The sequence below is a fragment of the Bombus vosnesenskii genome, unplaced genomic scaffold, assembly GCF_011952255.1.
Source record: "Bombus vosnesenskii isolate JDL3184/JDL3185 unplaced genomic scaffold, Bvos_JDL3184-5_v1.1 scf7180000013267, whole genome shotgun sequence".
Lineage (NCBI taxonomy): Eukaryota > Metazoa > Arthropoda > Insecta > Hymenoptera > Apidae > Bombus > Bombus vosnesenskii.
The window spans coordinates 696,677-711,071 of NW_022882927.1; the positions used below are offsets into that span (position 1 = coordinate 696,677).

At 42.7% G+C, this 14,395-nt stretch overlaps 1 protein-coding gene across 7 annotated transcripts in view; it reads left to right on the forward strand.

Moving 5' to 3' along the window:
- LOC117230806 (CUGBP Elav-like family member 4) overlaps positions 1–14,395 on the forward strand; it is a 535,916-nt gene that overhangs the window by 304,573 nt on the left and 216,948 nt on the right. For 2 of the 7 annotated variants that reach the window (XM_033488627.1, XM_033488621.1), the window contains exon 1: positions 10,293–10,636. The exons of 4 other annotated variants lie outside the window; for them this stretch is intronic. The gene's annotated coding sequence lies outside the window, so the exon portion shown is untranslated. Of the gene's footprint in view, positions 1–10,292; positions 10,637–11,001; positions 11,023–14,395 lie in introns of those variants that run through there. One more of the 7 variants, XM_033488629.1, reaches the window with a different exon arrangement.

Sequence of the window (14,395 nt, forward strand, 5' to 3'; positions counted from 1 at the left end):
TGTTTGCTTGCGAACAGTCGAGAAACAGACTTAATATATTGACCCTATTATGGTATTATTACGCGCGAATACCGATGCTCCGGCTCGGTGTGTGCGAATGCACGTCCATGTTTGCGCTTGTATTTGTACGTTGCACGACCCTTCTACGAAGTCTGCATCATCCTAACAAGCATACGCAGGCTGTACCAACTGAATTGCCATCGGTGCGTCATCGAGGTACCGACAGGTGATACGATAATACTTGACGCGTAGCACGAACAGCAAGGGCCACGTCTCTTCTGCAAAATCGTGGAATTCGAATCCCGACGCGTATGTCACTTCCGATAGGGAGATACGCGCTAGATGTAACGCCAATAGGAACGCTGTTTTTCCCCGGTAACCGTATCTATGATACGTTTTAAACGATCGTCGCCGAGACTACGAATGACAAGAGCCCGCGCGAGCCTTGTAAATTTATAATAAACTCCGGAAATATTAATTGACGTTGGAGTTTCAGCGTGATAAATTAATTCGTTGTTCCTCAAAGTGAGGAATTTCGAACGGGATAGAGGACTGGATGGATGGAAGCTGTGAAATTTTCATAACGAGAAAAACTATTCCCTGCCTGTTTTTAATTAAAAGTACAATTTTGTACGACGTGCCCCATTGTTTGTATTCCATTCCGTATCACGAATTTAATCATCCTTTTTTTTAAATATTACGACGAACAATCGATACGAAAGTATTTATTTTTGTATCGTAGGAATTTAATTGGACGAGTATAACTATACACCCAACTATACGTTATGATAATATTCGATTTAATTTATCGTTGATCTAAACGTTTGTATATTCACATTAGGGATGTTGTTCCCTATAATATCGACGATATCGAGATTTCGTGGATAACTCGATGTATCGACAACATCTTTAAGATAACTTTGATAAGTTGAATATAATTAAACGTGCAAAATCGTTAAGTATCTCGTTTAGGTGTTGTTCCGAATATTAATTCTCGTTGTCCAGTTAATTATGTCGTAACGCAATAGTTATCAGCTATAATCGTTTCTCTTAATATATTCGTTGTTAAAGCATAACGTTCAGATCGTTCCATGTGGTTCGTATATAACTGATAATATGACAGGGCACGTACAACTGTTTGTCTTCGCACGAGCATGCACTTGCGTTCCTGCAACGCTACATATGTATATCTGAACTTTAACTCGCATCTATCTGGGCGTATATATTAGTGTCACGATAACCGATATCAAATTGCATACAACACGATAGAATCATATACACGTATATGGCGATAAAGTGATAATTAGCAGTGATAAAAGATTCGTTTCAACAGGTGATCAGGCGGAAATGAATCTAAAGGTTTGTTTACGCGGAAAGAATTATTACGTATAATCGACTTCGCTCAACTAGTAATTACACTCAATAAGATATGTTATTACATGCGATACTTTGTGAAGATAATGACACATTGAAATCGCTATGGTCGACGGATTTTATAATACGTGAACATTAACCAAGCAATCGGAACAATCGATGAAACGTTATTCTGAACACCGTTTGAAATATTATTCAAACGATAGTATTATATTTATATGATATACAGCTGCATTCGATATTTTATCATAACGATAACCTGAAGGTAATGATACATCAGCAAATACAAAGTTGCGTTTAGTAAACTTCGAAAATTAAATCAATCTCGCAATTTATTCGAGTTTATGCATTAAATGCGGAACTATCGGTATATTAAGGGAATTTATTGAAAACATTTCATGTCAAAAATTACATTATATTTTATAGAATGTACAAAGCCATTCAAATTATCATACGGATACCGTGATTTTATATTCTTCTAGTTTGGGCTAGAATAAGAGTAACTCGATCGAAGTTGCGGAATGTAATTACAAGGGAAAAAGAAAAACGAATAAAACAAATATAAAAGCAAAAAAAAAAGATATCAATCTTGCAGTTGCAAATACGCTTTTGTTAAAGTTCAACGTGGTAGATCGATAGGATGTAATCGAAGCGAGTCGAGCAAGTTTCGAAAGTATATCTTCGAATTGAAACCGCTGCGCTTATTATATTCGTATTCCAGCGGCTTTATTTCGGTGCGTAAGGAATTTCGTATGCTACTCTTTCGTGCTTGAATTCGAATGGTTTTCGTATACGTTTGAAATCGGTGTTGTAGCGCATCGATACACCGGTATTGTAAAACCGGTGTCAGTCTCGGTGAGCTGTTGCGCAGACGAGATCGTCCAAGCGCGACGGAATAGAACGAAAAATGTGAAAAGACAGGAACGAAAGAACCATCGGAGGAGAGAGTAGGAGCGAGTAGGAGCGAGTAGGAGCACGAAGATTCGAGGTGCGGAGAAACAATCTGGAATAGGAACGAACCGAAACGAGACGAACGAATAAGGACACCAGTGGTGATAGCGGCTGCTGGAGTCGGCAGTGGTGGCGGTGTGATGGTGGCGCGCGGCCAGGTATAGGAATCGGAAGCGAGAAGCGAGTAAAGAAAGGGCGACGGAAAGTGTAGTCTAGAAACTTTATCCACTTTGCATGCTGATGGTCACAGATTCGGGAAGACAAAATGGCGTATAGGAGCAAGAGAGCTAGCCGAAACGTGGATCGCGATTCACCGGGAATCGATTCCCTTTGTGCTTCGCCAACACCGCCACTTCCACCACTACTACCACCACCTTCGCCGCCACTGGTACAGCGAACTGCGGCACTGCCGTCTCTGCCTTCTCTCCAAACTTTGTAGCCAATTTACGAGCGACCAAGTCAGCGCCCTTCGATTTTACGCTAATCCGATGCCGATGTCGTACCTACCGTAGATGAGACGAACCTTCCTTTACGTTGGAAAGGGGCTGCCGGTTGGCTTAAAAGGATTTCATTTTCCGTACTGCCCACCATTCTTTGCCCGCCAGCTCTGTCTCAAGGTAACCTCTTTCTCCCCGTTTCGTTTCGTTCCGTATGGTATTCGCATTTCTTCCATGTCCGTACCTTCTCGGCTCGTTCTATTTAGTCTTCGTTCCATTCGACTTTTGTCCCGTTTTCGCCTTTTCTCGTCCTTCCGCCTATTTTACCTTCACCATCTTTTCTTTCACTCTCAACCCACCACTTTCTCTTACGTCTCTCTAGTAATTCAGCCTTGACGAGGAACCGCAGTCGTTCACGAAGGTAATGCGGTTTACCGGATAGAATAGTGGATACGTTTTATCCGATGCGGCCGATCGAGTTACGGAATTAAGTTCAGTTGTACGGGAATAACAACCGAGCCGCTTTTTTTCTTCCCCTTGTATCTTTTCGTTTCGAGTCCTTTGGATTTTACGAGAAGTATGATTCGGAGCAACTGTAATTGCCTAAAGAAAAACTTTTGTCTTCCTTGATCCGACGTTATTTCTTTTGCTATCTATTACCAAAAGTAGTGTATAAGATTACCAAGAAACGGTCCTCGTGAGCGGCCCTAAGGGCTGCGAAGAAATCAGGTTTTGCGAGTTAGGTCAAACGTTGCACAGACTACGTGACTTTTTAAATCGCGCGTCAACCGACGATAAAACGCAAGAATTGCATCGTATCGTTGCCGATATTGTTCTTGTAGACACTAAATGGTAATTATATGGTCAGCCGTAAAAAGAAAACGATCATAAGGCAGTGGTATATGTAGCTACAACGAAAGCAAAGGTTATATTTTCGCACCAGCTATGATTGTAGGCTCATGGAAATTCTTTGATTTGCGATCCGATAGCGGTTGTACGACCGGCTACGATCGATTACATTTATGACCATGGGCGAACCATAATATTTTACAACCTTTGCATCTGCGTGAAGATCTTCGGGCATCGGAACAGAACGTTCGCCAACAAATATTATAGATAGCCATGTTACTCGTGATATAAAAATGAACGGTCGACATGATCGATTTTAATGATTGATATTATAGAGAATAAAATATATGAAATATAAAAGTAGAATCATACCCGATAATACTAAAAAGGTACGGATTCGCGTGGACGTAAAGCGAGATAGAAATAGATATACAGAATAAAATAATTATGTCAGTTTATGTGACTCTTCGTCCGAAATTTAACTGCGGTAGTATTCACTTAAGAATTGAAATTCGAGTCAATCGTATTACCAATAAAAGAAAGCGATACGTCTCTTCATCGCGTTGTCTTTTTCAGTAAGGAATAAAACGAAACGAAGGTAGGAGGAGCGAAGAATTGAAACAGGACAAAGAGGGGAATAGAGATAGGTCGACATGGAACGGACAGTCGTTAAGGAGACTGAAAGAGGTAAGAAGTCGAACGCTCGTAAAGCAGGTTGAACCGATCGTAAACGCTGGTGAAAGAGCGATGTCGTAGATCGCTATAGATAGAAGGATAAAAATCTCGGCGATATCGGTATTCGTCGAGCCGCGAGCTGGATGAGACTCGACGTCCATTCGATTTCAGAAAATGCCTCGTATATATACGATTGGGAAAAATTGAAATTCCTGGAAAGTAAAAATGCGAGAATATCCATTGGAGCGAGTAAACGAGTCCTGTGAGTCGACTATCATCCCCGTGATTGGAGGGCTGTCAGTCACCAAGGATGGAACGCGCCATTTTTCGAAACGTCCATTCGACGTCCTTCCAGGACCGAAAGGTTCATTAACTTTCGATGATGGCCCTGTATCTCTGCCAGTGTTGGACGCGCTACTTCCGTTATGCCGTATACGCGATATTACTCTCAAGATGATATTTATTATTCCAAGTTGCTCAAATTTGTAATCGTACGATCCGAAGTTTGTAGCGCGGCACGAAATTCGAGATTGTACATAAATCTTTGCTTCGACCGCCGTTGTATCTTATTCTCAAGTACATGAATTTCTTCGTGAAAACTACGCTTGATAAAAATACATGGCTGCGTAAAATACTCGTAATGCGATGGCTTGGAGCCTGGAAAATTCAACGGATGGCAATCAAAGTGACGAATATCGAATCGATCTTCGCGAGTTACCGGTCACCTTTCGACGAGCGTATCCGATTCCGACGGTTTACATCGCGCAAACTTTAGAAACTTACGGTCGGTGTAGCAGCGAAGTTCCAGTGAATAGGTTCGTTTCGAACGAGAGAGGAGAACGTACCAGCATATCGGAATCCCTTTATTGTTTTGCATGTATGAACTCGTAAACAATATGTTCATACGAAACAATGTTACGCGACCAGCGACCAGGCTACGCGTTTCAGCTATACCGTCTCCGTCTGTGTTTCCAGCTTCTTCCTCTGTTTCCATCGCGCATAGTGGTCGAGATTGCGATTCCGTTGGTCTAACGTTACCGACGCGGCGCTTTGGAGTTTCGACCGCAGAAAACAATGGCTAGTCGCGCGATGAAATCTGTGAATAGCGTTCCATGGTACATTTTTTCCGGCCCGCGTCCATTCCACGGAAACGGTTGAAAATTATTCCGTACTTGTAGCAAAACTACATTGGATGCTTGACGAGGCTTTTCATTAGGAGACAGTAAAACTCCGCCTAGCAGTCTTTCACGTCGTTTATTTTAATTACGAGGTTCTACCCTTGAGCGACTGGCTGGATTTATTTAGTGGAAAAATGATTTCGGTAACATGCTTTCCGACCATTATTAAAATCACCGCGCGAGGTACACTGGCAAACGGAATACACGGTATACCCGTTTCTTTCCGACGCGATGCACACTGATCCACTTTAGGGAAAATCACCACCGGACGATTTGCTTCGATATAATGGCTCTTGGTTACCTTCTCCTGCACCCGTCTACTAGATTGTCCAAATCGTATCAACTTAATTCATATTCACGGTACGAGCGAATTTGCTAGCAGAAAGTCGGGAATCGAGGGGGATGAAGACACGCAACGAGCGGAGGGAATCGGCAGAGCGGCAGAAGGAGAGAGAAAGAAACGACGGTAGGTCGGGACGAGGGGTAACGGTGGGTGGTCGACGAGCATTTGCCCGAGCGAGCTGGGTTTTAGCCCCGCTTCCGTCTCATTACTCGCTACGCTCTGATTGAATTACCTACAATCAACATCAAACATTTTTAAACTCAATTTCATGTACGTAGAATCGTGTATTTTCCCGCTTTTTCTGCTTTATAGAATCGCTTTGCGAAGCACGAACCCCCTCGTACACGGCGAACCTATTTCTCTCTTATATTACGGATATACGAACCGACTGCGTCGACCGTCGTTATTGTATAATTACCTCATCCGAAGCGTCCGAGGAGTGCACGTTGAAAAAACAACGACTTAACGTTTCGTTTAAGCACGTTTTCAAATTCACATCCGTCTTCGAGTTACGTACCTCTTGCTTTCTTCCTTATATAAATTGATCAAACATCTCGTTTTCTTGATCTTGCTCGCTTTTATTTGTCCTTGCATGGAACTACGCTCGTAAATCGGCTCTAACAAGGTTTACAATCGAAATTTAATTAGGTAGCCTCTGAGGGAACGATTCCTTGGAAGCCTTGCCATTGTTAAACTTTTATTTCGATGAATTTCTTTGTTCTGTTTTGCTAATCCTATTATCATGTAACAGATTATTGGCCTCTTGTAATTTCATTTGCCAGGGTACGAGAATGTGATTTACTACCTTGTATTATTATAATTAGTCCATAAACCCGAGCATGTATCAAAGACTAGAGAAGGAAAGAAATCTGGACAGAAAGGGAAAGAAATGTGAAACAGAAAATACATAAATTTGAGAAATCGTTTAAAAAACTATTGGAAGCTGTGGAATAGATTTTTAACGCGTTTAAAGAAAATCAAAGTTGTAAAAAATCTTCACAAATGTCGGTTTGTATATGGAAACGATGATTTTATACGCGTGTGCAAATATTGTCAGAAAGGTCACACTTCAGAATCAAATAATTGGATGCGCGTAGTCTGTTCATCGAAATCCATAATAGCGGAATTGAATCGCTTTCCCGAGAGCGCGATTGATTTGCCGAAACGAAGCACTAATCAAAATTAATTCCCATTATTTCGTTAATGACACCAGGCCGCGTCGCGCTGCTCGTCACGCTTGCAGGCTCGATTTGGTGCGAATTAAGGATAATTAAGAATCCATTTGTATCCGAGCGAATGGAAACTCCGACCAAGCGAATTCGCGAAGAAACCCAACTTGCAACAATTACTTTCTACTACAAATCGAACCTTCCTCGATCTCTTCCATTTAATAAATCGCGAGAGTCGTTTTAAACTAAAAACTATAAACGCTTCCGGAAATTCTGTTTCAAGATTTTTTCTTTTTATATTTTCCCTTTTCTTTTCTAGACGTAATCTTCGCAGTAAAAGCTTGTCATAAAGTTATACACAACGTTGACGCTTCTAACGACGTATTTTGCCGTTGACAAAATTAATTTTTTTCGTTACAATGCAAACTTCATCGCGACGTAACGTTTAACTTCGCCCGATGTTGCCAATCCTTAACGTCGATGATCCAACTAAAAATCGTAACCTTTAGTCGCTTCGAAAACTTGTCATCTTCCGAGTTTATCAACTTCGTAAACTGACATGGTTGTAATTTTAAAGTACCTGCTGTAACTTCCCAAGTAGCCGTACTGTTATTAACTCTTCGTAGGTAATTTAAAAGTAATCACGCTAATGAAGCACAAAGGCATCGCGGTAAGCATGCAGAAACGATCATGCCGTATATACGTATACGTGTCTCTTTATGTATAGGGATATCTGTGCAGGAACGCATCCGGAGCAATTCATTCACACTACATGGAAATCTCATTAGGCCCAGATACATATAACAGCTACCTCGCGACTAATGGTTGAGTTTGAATCGAGCCACAGGACAGACGCTTTAGGCGGAACTTGATCGTGTCGATGCTCACGGTGCGTGAGCCATGACGTACGTTTCTAATGCATAATAATCGCCAGCAATACTAGTTGTATTGCCATGGAACTCGGAATCGCGAGGTATAAACCTTTCGGGGACTGGTTATTTCTACTACAATTAACTTTCTCGTTTTCGTATTTTAACGAATTCTTCTCGCAACGAAAACACAGCTATACGCCTAGCCAACTAAAAATGTACGACGTATTAATTTAAACAAAATTTATCCATCGCAAGATCTCGATAAAAAAATCATATAATTATGTTTAATCTACGCATGTAGATTACACTTTTGCAACAACGTTATATTTAATCTATTAATCACTTTCAAAGATTGAAATATAGTACGCTGTATGAACTCTGTCGACATATTTTAACGATTGCAACTAATAATCTAGAACAATACGAAGAAACGCGATGAAAATTAACAGAAATTCCATGACTCGGAAGTCTTTCGTATCGCCGAAAGGGGACCGCATGCGCTCGATTTAATACGAGGCAGGAGGCGCGCGTTTGTTGCATTCTTGGACGACTTATAGAAATTCTGTACGTCGACCGAAAAGTATCGACAAAGGAAAAGCGTGGCTTCCTCGTACGGCATACTATCCCTCCCCGTACATTGGCATACTCGTAGATATAGGACTGATAGACAACGCGCGGCAGCGTTACGAAACACGAAGGCAATGCGCGCGTGAGGTATAGCAGCGGACGGGTATGCAGGGACTTCATTATAACCTCATTGCTTCCCAGCGAGTGCATTCGAATTGAAAAATGCGCAGGCTTGTTTTGAGCTACGGTTACCGTGACAACGCGCGTATGCCAGTACATACACGTATGTACCTACGTATACGCGCGCGTTCTTCTCTCCCTGTAGACAACGGATCCTCTCCGTTTCGCTTACACCGGCCACGCTTTTTCTCTTCTTTCCACCATGGATTTCAAGCTGTGCGCGTCGCACCGTCGACGTTCATCGAAAGGTAGCGGCGTATTCCGCTCGACGAGCAACGAAGACAAAGAGAGAAAGTGTGTGTGGCAAAGCAGGACGAATCGAGCTGAGCACGAGAGAGAAAGGGAGAGAGAAACAGAGAGAGAGAGAGAGAGAGAGAGAGAGCCTGAGGAGGGAGAGGCGAGGAGAGGAGAGGAGAGTGTTAGTAGAGAGGGTTGAACCGGTGTAGGGGGTTACTGGATGGTCTGAGAGAGGAGTGCGCAGCGACGCAGCAGGTCGCGAGGGATGGTGTGCCGGGGACGGTACCGGCAGCAGCGGCGAAACGCGGGCATCGGCGAAGCAGTCACTATGACAACGGTGACAGGCGAGGTGTTAGTGCGCATCCGTGACCACGCCTACGTCACGATGCCGTGACGTCATAGCGTCGACGGCAACGGCGGCTGCTACCGACGAGAAACGTGGCGCGCGACGCTCATCGGTCCTACGTTAGAAGAGAGAGAATCGCGGCCGCCTGTTGCTACTTCGCTACACGGAGGGTAGGCAACCCCGTGTGCCTTCCCCCTCTTTCATTCCCCGTTACTTCTCTCCTTCTCACTTTCTCTCGATCGTTTTAACTCCTTCTCGTTCTCTTTCGCTCTCCCTCCCGCCCTTCCACCCTCGCTCGCCCACTCTCTTTCTCTCTCTCTCTCTCTCTCTCTCTCTCTTTCTCGCTCGCTCTCTTCTCGTGCGCCTTGCTTCCAACAACGAGCGTTAAAACAGAAAGAGAGCGCCCTCTGTTACGACCACGCGCAACGATCGCCCATCTCTTTTCTTCGTGGTCTCGTTGCTCACCTCTTCTTTCCTGCCCTTTCCTGTTCCCTCTCGTTCCACGCGTCTCGGTTCAACTTTCTACTTTTACCGGCCTGTCTTCTTCTCCCTCCAGAAATGTCGTCGTCTCTTTCTTAGCCTCCCTCTCGCTCGGTCTTTTGGCTCTCACCATTCTCCCTCCGATGGTCGTGCAGAACCGACGTTCGCCACCACCGTTGCCGCTACCCTACCACCGATTTCGAACGACCAACTCCCTCGGCTTCCACCTCCTTGCCCCCTTTAGCCTTCCGGCGGGCACCCTCCCGCGCGTGTTACCAGCCAGCAGCGATCCCCACGGCCACGACCGAGAACCGAGACCGAACGAGAGTCGTCGGCTCTCCGCCAGTCAGCCATCCGACTCGTCGCTACGCCACGCCACGCCGCGCGCTGCGTGTCTTTTCGAAATCGTGTTAAAAAGCCTGTGAAATAGAGCCCCTCTGCCGTCCCCTATCCGTGTTGCGCATTCACAGTCAGAATCTCTCGTACGTATCTGTCGTGTTTCCGTGCACGGTTTTTGCATTCGACGAGTTTCCGCTTGTTGTTTCTTGTGACCGTGTCTCTCGTACGAGAGTGAAAATAAACTAATTAAACGACCCGAAGAGCGAAAACGTTGATACCAAAAAAAAAAAAAAAAAGAAAAGAAAACGAAAACATAAACGAAACAGAACGAAATAAAGTAATATCGAGGGTGAGAAAAGAGTCACCTATGTTCAATCGTATGTTGTTCAAGAGGAGAAGAAAGTAGAAGCAGAAAGATCGTGGAGAGAGGGTGACACGTGCGTGTACGCACCGCATTTGACACAGGCACACAGACACACACACCAGTGACGCGCAGCAGAGAGAGATTGAGAGAGCGAGGACGCAGGTTGTCAGACTTGTGCGGTGATCGTCCTCGTGGTTGCTTGCGACGTCCTTGTGGCACATGTGCCGTGCAGCGACGTAGGACATTCGTTGGTCAGCCACGCATATGGATCATAGGTTAGATTTGTACACACATCTATCATTAATACCCACGTATATATTTTCGTTGGATCGTGAATATATTTAGGAGAATAGGAAAGGTGGAAAGAGACTCGCGGGCGAGAGCGAGAGAGAAGCGAGGCGAATAGGTGAACGAGAGAAAGCGAGAAAGAGAGGGAGAGAAATGCAGCGAAAATAGGAGAAAGAGGGAGAGGAAAAGGGAGAGAGAGTGGAGAGAGAGAAAGAGAGAGAGAGAGAGAGAATGAGTGAGAGAGGAACACGCGAGAGAAACGAGAGCGCAGACACGCACACGCGATCGTCCCCGTGGTCGACTCGACGAGTCGTCGGCGAGCGGCGCGTGCTGGTAACCTGTTGCCTCCTCTGAGAACAAAACTCCAAAGCCGGTAATCGGGAGCTTAAGGATACTCTGATATTCCTGCGAAATTGTCTATGTGGTGTGCAATTGTGTGGAATGGGTTTCGGATGTAACCAATTATCATGCCGGAGTTTTTATGAATTTACTTAGAACGACCAATATTTCAGAGTGCTATGCTTCTTCGAACGGCTATTGGTTTTATGAGATATTCGTCTGTTGCTCCTTTCAAGTATCTAAATGCCCTTCTCGTGTAATACGAATGATGGATCGAGTCGAGCATTTAAAAATTAATTAAGAAAAAAATATATGTGGCATTTTTCGTTTCTGTATCCCATTGTCGTCAATTTGAATCGCTCGCTTCTGGTAACGCGGCTAGTCTCTGTTTCATTACGCAATCTGCTAAAATACTAAGCATTTTTTCTAACTTAATTCTGTAGTTTAATTTTATTGTAAAACACGTTTCAATTTATGTAACATTGGGAATCGTGCCTATACGGCTATAATTAGCAATAATTTTTATCTACATAATTATCCTCTTTTTACGATACAAAAGTGAAGTGATAAGTCAGTGGGAAGTGATCATTGAAAAGAATATATAATAACGAGTAAATGTAACTACGCATATAGCATATAGTGAAGTTCGGTAATAACAGAAAGTGTTAAACCATTATAAAATAGAGATATAACTACAGTACAGCATTCGTCAAGATTTCCATATTCTCGTAAAAGGAAACAGAAGGTTCGATGCAAATTAAAGCAACTTGTTTTAATCGATTGTCTAACTGATTAAATTAAATCTGATTATGCGCATTCATAACATCAAAATATGATAATTTCGCGAGGAAAAATTTCATCGTACGTACACGAAGCGCTAAAAATTGATACAGTGAAAACAGAATTTAGTAGATGCGGTATTTGTAAGTACGAGTGAAACAACAATCCGCTGTACGACCCAAGAGCTCGTTGTTTTGAAATAATATACAGTCGCTAAATATGTGCATAGGATATTTGTTGCTCCTTGAGACCGGACTATTCTCAAACAACGGTGCACACCTGTTCCATTTTCAAATGCGTTCACCATCTTCTTCTTTCACGTAAATATTATTATTCATTTTACCACGTATAATATATGAGGAATGTTATATAATACTGGTAAATTTTGTCAAGAGAACGATTAAATTCAACTCGTATTCGTAATTCACTAAGGATTCAATGGGCAATTTTACTAAAATCATTTGTACGAAAATTGAATTACAAAAATGGTTATACATATTTACTTTATAATCACCGTGGAGTAATTCGTAAATCGAAATTTGATTCGTTCTGCTTTGGATGTTACTTTCAACGATAAGTAGAATAGATCGTTACTGGCTAGACATGCACTGCACTATAAAGCGCAAGAACTGTCAATTTCATCTAATTCTTCATTCGATAAATATTGAAATACCTCTACTGTTTGTCGAACCACGTTTAAACGTGTATGCATTAGAATGATATCGAACTCGACGAATTTGCGAAAGCTATTCGGGCTGTGCTTGTGCCGTGGGTATAACTTTTCAGTACGCGTGTGACATTAGCTGGAAAGGTGGGCTGAAGTGGCTGGAATGAGGTTCGAAAGTGGGGTATGTGAAGAAGGACCGACGCGGCAGGCGATATACGATATATATCTTTGGACGAGGCTACGTGACCGGAATCTCAAAGAGGTTAAAGTTGGATTTGTAACGTATTTTTCCTCGATGTGGAAATACCTATCGACTGGCACACCGCGTGCACCGGCGTTTCGCAATTTCCATCTCGTAGCCCCGATTGACGCGGATGAAAGCAAAGATTTACGTCGAAAAGGACAGAATAGCGCGATGAATATGTATTTATGTATGTAGGGGTGCATCGTAAGCATGTTCAGAAAGGTTTTCGTTAGCTTTCACGCAGTACGAAGCTGCTTTAGAATTCTCGCAAAACCTTGCGCATACACGGATACAGCTTCTGTTTCGTGGTGCCTGTCATTTCGGAATGGCGACGTAAGAAGGACTTTTGACTTTTCGTCCTCCCTTTTCGTTCCTTTCGTTTTGTTAATAACGCAATTTATATTTATTCTTTGAAATACGGTGACTGACGTTTCTACATTTTTCCCTCTCGTGACATTTCCGATTTTCTCATTTTTGTGGTTTACTGTCGTCGACGGGTTTTCATCGATAGCAGAAAAATGTTTTTACCGGAACAAGCCGCGGGCGTTTATTTGGCAGACCAGCATTCCTTCGAAAGTTTATTCAGCGGTGCGTTCTCTCGGTGATGTTGCATTTGTCGCGGTGCAACGCGATCCCTAGCAAGATAAATGAATCTCACTCCCCTATTTCCTAGGGGCGGAAGAACGGAACGTAGAATACGGGAACGTGCAGGAGCGGTTGCCACCAGAAACTCCCACCATCCCTATTCCCTTCTCTTGGACGTAATCTGAGATATCATCTAGGCAGACAATGTCGTTGCACAAATTACACCAGGAACATCCAGAATAGTGACACTTTGTTTGCTAGTTAATCGCTTGTAAATCATGGCGCGGTACGCAAACTGTATTTCGTTTAGGATCAAATCGACTTGTTCCTATAGCTAAATTACTTTTGTTCCATCGTAGAATAGAACTTTCAAATCTTTTACCATGATTTAAGATACTTCGAAGTCTGTCTGTTATATAGTCGACTGTGCATATATAAGCGTACTAATATACTTCTTGCGTCCCGTAAATTGATTGAAATTCGTGCAATTGTTTTTTCTTTAAAGTATGTAGCATCGGTGATGGCGTCCCTTAATACGATTCGAGATCCTGTCGCGCATACAACTTAGCTACACGAACAGACCGAGGTCAGGTACGTTATGTACCTTCGCGCATATAGTAGGGTATATAAATGCTGTCCTACTCAGGTATAATGCATTACGGCAGGGCGTTGCAGTAGGATACAGGGGGCTTGTACGTTGCATTGTCGGAGAATGGAGTAGACACTATACATACCAGAACCGTACTGAATTATACTCCGTTATGGTTCTCCCTCTATAACCGTTGAGTACTAGGGAAGTCTCGATACTCAAACTGGTTGCTACTCAATATGTCCAATACGAATACCGCATTTGTACGTCTAACTAAATCAAGCGAGCTTCATCTCAATTTTTAATGATTCCCACATAATCTTTTCTATCTTCTATACACTGATATTATTTAGAAAATGTTTGAATGTACGTTGAAAGTAACATTCCCTAGATTTATACATACAAAGTTTTCACAGATTAAAATTTATTAGATAAGTTATAATAAATAAAATAAGGTATATTCTATATGTTAACATTCTCCTTCCGCGTGTATAAAGTTTGATGTCGATAACTTGCACTTTCAGTCTAGAATTTTATTATTT